At 44.9% G+C, this 8,082-nt stretch overlaps 1 long non-coding RNA gene across 1 annotated transcript in view; it reads left to right on the top strand.

The window, feature by feature from the left end:
* The first annotated feature begins 839 nt into the window (after positions 1-839).
* LOC119870829 overlaps positions 840-8,082 on the top strand; it is a 28,443-nt gene continuing 21,200 nt past the window's right edge. The window contains exons 1-2 of the long non-coding RNA XR_005354100.1: positions 840-1,295; positions 2,287-5,319. This is a non-coding gene — a long non-coding RNA (uncharacterized LOC119870829). The remainder of the gene's footprint in view (positions 1,296-2,286; positions 5,320-8,082) is intronic.

Raw genomic sequence — 8,082 nt, 5'->3', positions numbered from 1 at the left:
GGAATATCTCAGGGTACTAAATTAGGAGATCTCATAAATTGTTATTCTTCATGAAAGATAAGCATGGTATGTGGCTGAGAAAATGCATTTTTAAATTAATCTGGTTGTTTATTGCAAAATTAGAAAGTATTAGTAAAAAGAATAATTTGCTTTATTACCATATATTTATAGTTCTATATGTTACTTTCTATTACATATAAATATCAGTGTTAATATGCGCTAGCTGTAGAACTTAACTACTTTATAGGTATTCGCTCACTTAATCTTTAAGTTTTCAAGGATGGCAGCTTTCTTATAATCTCCAGTTTACAAGTATGGAAATTAAAGGGTCTAGAGGCCTTTTGGCAAGCAACTGGCACTGGGATTTGAACTCAGATCCGTTCGGCTTCAGAGTCCATATCCTGACCGTTCTACCTCTCCGCCTCCCGTGTTTACTGAGACGTGAAGCTGGTTAGATAGATAAGGAGATCATTCCATGCACGCTGCACCACCAAACAGTATTGTTTTTTTTCTTTAAAGATTTTATTAAATTTATTCATGGGAGATAGAGAGGCAGAGGGAGAAGCAGGGAGCCTGGTGCAGGACTCGATCCTAAGACCCCGGGACGATGACCCGAGCCCAAGGTGGATGCGCCACCGCTGAGCCACCCAGCCGCCCTCGTGGAGCACCGTCGACTAGGTCGCGCCACGCCTGGGAAATGGGCGGGTCTTGGGGGGGGGGGGCGGAACCACATTTCCCAGAATTCCCTGCTCACGTCTGTCCAGGTACGGTAAGCCATAAGAGACAAGCTTGTGGGAGACCCCGTAGGGGGGCTGGGAGCGAAACGTCGTGCTGCTGGTCACGTGCGGCTCCCTTCTTCCGGCTCAGCTGGGGGTGGCAGGTGGTGGCTGAGCTCGCGTCTGCTTCCCGCGCCCGGGATCCTCCTTCAGCTCTTCCAGCTCCTGGGCCTGGTGTCGTGTTTAGCTCCATGCCAAGACCGCCCGCATCTTTCCGGCATCCGCAGGACGGTCCAGTCCCGTCAAGGTCAGCCTCAGTGAGAACTTACGGGGGCTCCATGTGATGCTAATGGGGTTCCCACTTCCCCTGGACCTCCCCTACGCTATGCCTTCCCTTCCGAGCAAGCCTTCCCTGCAGATGTGTCGCTTCAGAAGTCCTCGCAGGAACAATGGACTAGCGGGGGTTGCTTACCCAGCCCCGACGATTGTGTGAATCAGGGGCCCCTAGCAGAGTGTCAGGTGTCAGGCCTCTTCGCTCTTGCTCCTGCGTCTCTGATTGAACCCTGAGCAACGATACAGGTATGTTGGGAAATGACCTTAAATTTGTGGCTTGAAAGTGGCACATTTCCTACCTTCTGTTGTTACGGGCCTTATTTCTGGACCCTGGAAACGTTCAGTGCCATCTATGAGACCGTACATTTGTCTCTCGATATTTCAGTCCCTCGAGAAAAGAAGTAAGGGGCTTAATAGCGGGGAGACAGTGCAGAGGGAAGGGAATGCTTCCAAACCACAGAGGCAGCCGAGAGATGGAGCCAGGCCGCCAGGTTCACGGCCCTGGTTCTTCTGTGACTTCTATGCTGTGTGATGATGGGCAAGTTATTTACCCTCTCTGGGCCCGCTAAAAGGAGTAATATTCGTATCTACCTGTTGGGTGTGTGAGAATTGGGTAACATAGGAGGAGAGCTTAAAGTGTAAGCTTTATATTGGTGTTTTTCTCGTTAATATTGTTATTATAGTAGGCGGAAGTGGTCTCTTCTAGGAGGGTTTCATCCAGTTCCTTAAGGAGTGAAAACCCATGCTGGAGGTCCACCATAGTTTGTTTAGCCCTTTTCTATTCCATCTAACCATTCGTGTTTCTTTAACTATCTTGCCTCTCTTTAAATTTTTTTTTTTGGGGGGGGAGGGTCAAGAAAGGAAACAAGCACTTTGGAAGGCAGTAGAGGTACAGGGGTAAGAGACAAGGAAGAAATTAAGAGTTTCCGTTGACTTCTTCCATCAAGGCTTGCCATCATCTAAAGAGAATTAGGGGACATGACTCACTAGGGAAAAATAATGGTCTTGAATGAAGGGGAGTCATGTCAGTGGCAGGCCCTCATGGTAACCACAGTGTGGGGTAGAGTTTCCAGATTCTAATTTTGCCTGCTCTGCCCTCAGGCATACTGAAAAGGAGGTAGAATGGGGGTGGATAGAAAGTACTGTTCTTATTTTCCATTTGAGCTCTGGCATTCTTCTTTAAGAAACAAGTGTTTTTTTTTCTTTCTTTCTTTTTTTTTTTTTTTTTCCCCAACAGACGTTCTTGTACATTTTTCTCTGGCCTTGCCTGGAACAGCTCACCTTTTTTGGCTCTACAAGATAGGAGAAACCTTTTGAATGCAGCTGCTTGTTTGGGCTGATAGAGAGGCCTGAGGAGACATTTATTCATTCCTTTTAGAAGATAGCCTCTTCCCTTCCCTCTGGAGTTAGCGCTTGCCAGAGTGGCTGCTGTCTGGCAACCAGGCAGTCCAGGGTGGTCAAGTTTCAAATGTCACTACGCAAATGGCAGTTCCAAGGACTGAAGTCAAGGATTGAAATGCCAAACATTAAATGTCCCTCAAATACATGTTTTCCCAACTAGTGACTTGCCACAGAAATAAACAGCAATTATGCAAAAGTACCTCCTCCCCCGCATTTTCATTTCCCTCCCTGTGTTCCCAAAACCATTACACGGAGTACTTTGTGACAAAAAGATGTCTCAGTGTGGCCCACTTAGTATTTTGAAGCATAGAAATGATGGTAGGGCACATATGCCATAGAACCACTAAATGACAGAATCATCACTGGCCTAGTTTTCTAAGTCACTGTGACAGACGCAAGGGGATTGCTTTTAAAGCTCCTGATGACACATCAAGAAAAGGGAAGAGGATGTCTCTGCTTTAGAAAAGAGACTTAAATGGACGCCTGGGTGGCTCAGTGGTTGAGCATCTGCCTTCAATCCAGAGCTTGATCCCGGGTATCAAGTTCTGCATCGGGCTCCCTGCATGGAGCCTGCTTCTCCCTCTGTCTGTGTCTCTGCCTCTCTCTCTTTGTGTCTCATGAATAAATAGTTTAAAAAAAAAGAAAAAGAAAAGAGACTTAAAGAATCTTATTTCTGACTTAGGAATAAGTTTTGAATTTAGCCTTTTTATTATTTTAAAGATGGTGCACAGAAAATGAAAAGCAAATGATCAGGTACTTACCTGAAAACCCCTGATGGAGGCACCTTACCCAATAGCCTGTGAATGCATCGATGGAGAGAATGGCACACACTTTTTGCTATTTAGGGTCCTTGGGATGGCATCACTTACTGCAGGGGAAATTTCACCACAGAGCAATGAGCCAAAGAAAACATTACTATTTAACGATTACAGGCTGCTGTAATTCAGTTTCCTTGCCACGAACAGCAAATGAGTCAAGCTAACTAATGCAGAAGGTTGAACTTGTTTTCTTTTGAGGAGCCCCAGGAGAAGTTCCACAGTGACTTTTTGCTCACACAACCCAGTTCTTCTTCTCTTGCTTGCGTAGTTACTCATCCATATCTGAATCCAGATGGGATCAGGAGAAATGACAGGATGAACTTTCAAGAAGAATCAGGCTAGCTTTTGATCATTCTGTGAGAGACGAGGGAGCTTCTGGAATATCTCTGATGTCTAAAATCTGTCTTGTGGAGAACGCTGGTACCTCAAGTTGTAGTAAGCTTGCACTGAATCCCAAGTGAAGGGAGGAAAAAAAAGAAAACCCACGTGATTCAAACTCTTTTATGGAAACAAACAAATCAACAAGCAAAATAAATCCACACTATATGCTCTGAATCATTATATTAGTAAAGGTCCCTAGGATAGCACCTTTTGGGATTGTTGCTTTATATCAAAACTTTTTTCTTTAGTTACTAGACTGTCTACTAAATGAGTTGAAGCCTGTAGACCTTGAATGAAAAGTAGGTTGATGAAGTGCAGCAGTTTGAATTTTGATGCCATACAGAGTTGGCAGTTTTAGGAACTAAAAAAGTAGGACTCCCACCAAATTTGAATTCCAGATAAATCATGAATAATTTTGTAGTATGAGTATGTCCCAATTGTTGTATGGGTCATATCTATACTAGGAAATGTTCACTATTCTCCCAAAATACTTAAAACTAAAGATATTTTCTCATCTGAAATTCAGTTTTAACTGGGCGTCCAGTATTTTATGTGGGAACCCTAGTGCTATAGCAGGATTGTAACGGACTCATAGATAAACATTTTTATGGGATTGAATGGAGGTGTAGGAAGTATGTGTTACCTGTGCCTGGGTAACCTGCTTTTTGGGTATATGGCTGCTCTTATTAAGAAGGACTCCTCTCATTTACCTGGTAACAGAGCTGCCAGCAGCTATCCCTCCACGGCAGCCTGAGGCCTGGGTTGCTGCTGTTGCCCCCGTAGGAGATCTGCTGGTGAGACCTGTTTCTCCCCGGGCTCTGTGGAGACCTACAGACAGCTGAAACTATGCCACCTCTTCCCATCAGTGTGCAGCATGTTCTGGTAGTGATGAGAGCTTAGAATGTTTTACCCTCTTTTTGGTTAAGAATCTTGTTCTCTTTCCCCACTGGGACTAGAAAAAAGGGAAACTGATCAGAACTTACTTTTGGGCACACTCAAAGTCTGTGTTTTCTGTGTGAGGCCATCCAACCTTGCATCCTGGAGACAGAATCCTTAAAGACAACTTTGATCTACTACGTCAAAGCCGACATGAACCCAATCAAGCAAGATGGACATGTTATATAAGAGCCCCTCTGCTCCCAATTGTTTTTTTTTTAATTGCTAGTGTCCAATGTGGGCTGTATAGAGGATATGGAGATGTCCAAATACAAATTTTGGAAGTGACCAAGAGAAAGGAAAATGCTTGTTGAAGAGGCAAGCACAGATGCTGTGAGAACTCCTGTCTGTTGGTACATAACAAGGTGCTGAAGATCCCAGAGTAGGGAATGACTGTGTTGTTCCTGGTCAAGTCATGGAAGAATTTATGGAGGCAGGAGGATTTCATTTTGGAGCTGAACCCTGAATGGAAAAGGAGTTTTGTAGGTGGAGGAGGAGAGAGGAGAAAGGTGAGCCTGCTGCACATGAATTAAAGACAGAGCGCATTGGTTCAGGAATGGTGGCTGAAGAGCAGGTAGAGATGGTGGTAGATGAAACTGAAATGGGGAGTCTGTGTTTGGATCCTAAAGACCATGAATACTTTGCTAAGAAAATGAAGTCTCATCTGGTAAGGAATAAGGAACACAGCACAAATCTTGCCTTTCCATGAAGATATCACAAATCCATGCTATCAGGTGAGTCTTCCTGGGTGGCCAGAAATCCCAATTTGAGTGAGACCTTATGTCGTGTTTACAGTCCGTCAGCCATTTTACGGACTATTGGCTGGCGTTGATTGAGTGTCCCATCCTGAGAAAACGGAAAGGCTTTTCTCCAAAACTAATTGTAGATTCCTTCAGTCTTGCCTTCATTTACCCCCTGGGGCATTTCTAGATTGACTTCTGTATTCATACGGGGAATTCCTGCCGGGAGTTTCCCTCAGTAGTCAGTGAGAGAGAGCTTGATCTCCAACTTTGTAGCCTTTGTAGATGTCTGGGATTTTAGAGAATGAAGGGAGGATTGGTAGAAGAGAGAACCTGAGATGTTGATTTCATTCATTCATTCATTCATTCATTTATTATGTGTGCATTTATTGCATTGAAAGTGGAGAGGAGTCTTTAAAGTTGTCAAATGGAGGAAACCAGACAACCTCAAGGTATTTCGACTCTTTGCTTTTAGAAAATAGGCCAGTTTGGAGTTCTGGGAAACCCATACTACACCAAGGTGTTTAGAAGGTAGGTGTTCCAGTTACCACCTATTTATGTCATAGATGAGAACTGGATATTGGAAAGGCAATTCTCTAATTTATGGTCTCAGCCTGGAGGGTGGACTGGAGGGTGATGGGGCAGTGGTAACTATAAATAAGAATTGTGCTTGCTGCAGAGTCTCTCCTGGAACCTGGTGTCTGTTCCCTTCCTGGCTAATCATCACTGGGAAACTGAGGCATATTGCACTTGGTTGTCATTCCCCTGAACTTTATCCTTCAGATCTTGATGGACATTTGCTAGTCTCATGCTTGCAGCTTTCTTGCGAGCTCTTCCAGCTGGCTGTCAGCCTGTCCAGGCTCTGAAAGCTGTTTTGAGTCTTCCTTCTTCTCTTCCTTCTTCTCTGTCCTTCATGATAGGTTCTTTCTGAAATCTTTCATTTGTTCCCTTCTGAGAACACATCCTCATCTATCTAATGCTTGATCTTCTTTCCGCTCATTTTTCCTCCTCCCACCTGATCCCTCAGCCCTCTTTCATCAGTGTCTTACTGGGTCTCGTTTTCTTGTCCTTTTCGCCTTCCCACTTTCCACCCTCACTCCCAGTAAAGCAGAGATCCTTATTCCCTTTGGGGATCACATGACATATTTTTTTTTATTTTTATTTTATTTTTTTAATTTACGATAGTCACACACACACAGAGAGAGAGAGAGAGGCAGAGACACAGGCAGAGGGAGAAGCAGGCTCCATGCACCGGGAGCCTGACGTGGGATTTGATCCCGGGTCTCCAGGATCGCGCCCTGGGCCAAAGGCAGGTGCCAAACCGCTGCGCCACCCAGGGATCCCCACGTGACATATTTTTTGTATTAATGACAACTCTTTGCTTCCTTGGGTAGGCTCCTTGTCTTCCTATAAGGATTTTAAACTACAGGGAACACCAATCTTTCAGTTCATCTTGTTGCTTTCCAGGAGTAGGGGATGGGGCACAGCTTCCTTTGTCACTGAAGTGCAAAGCACTGACCTGGAGTCCCTTACCAGATATAACACTCACTGTTTGATTTGCCTAGGCCTTTATAATGCAGAACATGCCAGCCACTTCCCTTCCGTCTTCTGGACTCATACCCACCCTTCCACACCGTGTTCTGTTGGGACTAGGAATCTGCAAGCTCCATTTCCCTGGCTCCCTTGCTGGCTGGCTGCTTGTTGGCATCTGCCAGTAGGAGGCACTGGTAGAGGGTCCAACAGATGGGAAGAAGAAAGAGGCTGTGGCTTCAGCCTCACTTAATGGGATGGTCTCTGGGATGTGATTCTCAAGTCCAGGCATAGCACAGTTGCTGTGTTAGCAGCCTTAGCTAAGGAGATGCATCTTCCGTGGATCTAACAGTGGCAACAGGCTTCATTCAAGTCAGTGCCATGAGTAACATCTGAACTTCACCTCTCTGCCTTTATGCAAATCCAGTTCTCTCTGCCTCTGTTCTTTTTTTTTTTAATTTTTATTTATTTATGATAGTCACACAGAGAGAGAGAGAGAGAGGCAGAGACATAGGCAGAGGGAGAAGCAGGCTCCATGCACCGGGAGCCCGACGTGGGATTCGATCCCGGGTCTCCAGGATCGCGCCCTGGGCCAAAGGCAGGCGCTAAACCGTTGCGCCACCCAGGGATCCCTCTCTGCCTCTGTTCTTAGCAGCCTTTTAGCACCTTTTAAATAATTTTCCTAAATTCCCATTGTTTGAAATACCTAGAATGGTTTCTGTTTTCCTGACTGGGTATGCCAAAATACAACATGGCAAAGCAAAAGAAAAAACAATGCAGCTTTTTGACTTTGTTTATGGTAGGTTTCATCACCAACTGAAGGAAACTTTTATTAAAACCCTTCCCTTAGGGACACCTGGGTGGCTCAGTGCTTGAGTGTCTGCCTTTGGCTCAGGTCATGATCCCCGGGGGTCCTGGGATAGAGTCCTGCATTAGGCCCCTGTGGGGAGCCTGGTTCTCCCTCTGCCTATGTATCTGCCTCTCTCTCTTTGTGTCTCTTATGAATAAATAAAATCTCTTAAAACAAAAACAAAAACCAAACAAACCAAAACCCTTCCCTCAGAGTCCATACCTTGGAAAAATTTTATAGGAGTCATAAACATAAAATCAGCAGCATCTTGGGTGTAGGAAGACAAAATGCCTTGAATGGAGGTCAAGGACAAATCATATTATAATGAAAATCTAATTGGGTAGAGAAGAAGCACTGATATAGAGCAAAGAACACTA

This window comes from Canis lupus, chromosome 1 (assembly GCF_011100685.1).
Source record: "Canis lupus familiaris isolate Mischka breed German Shepherd chromosome 1, alternate assembly UU_Cfam_GSD_1.0, whole genome shotgun sequence".
In the NCBI taxonomy this organism is placed as follows: domain Eukaryota; kingdom Metazoa; phylum Chordata; class Mammalia; order Carnivora; family Canidae; genus Canis; species Canis lupus.
The sequence above is the reverse complement of the archived record's forward strand: the minus strand, read 5'-3'. Positions and strand labels throughout refer to the sequence as shown.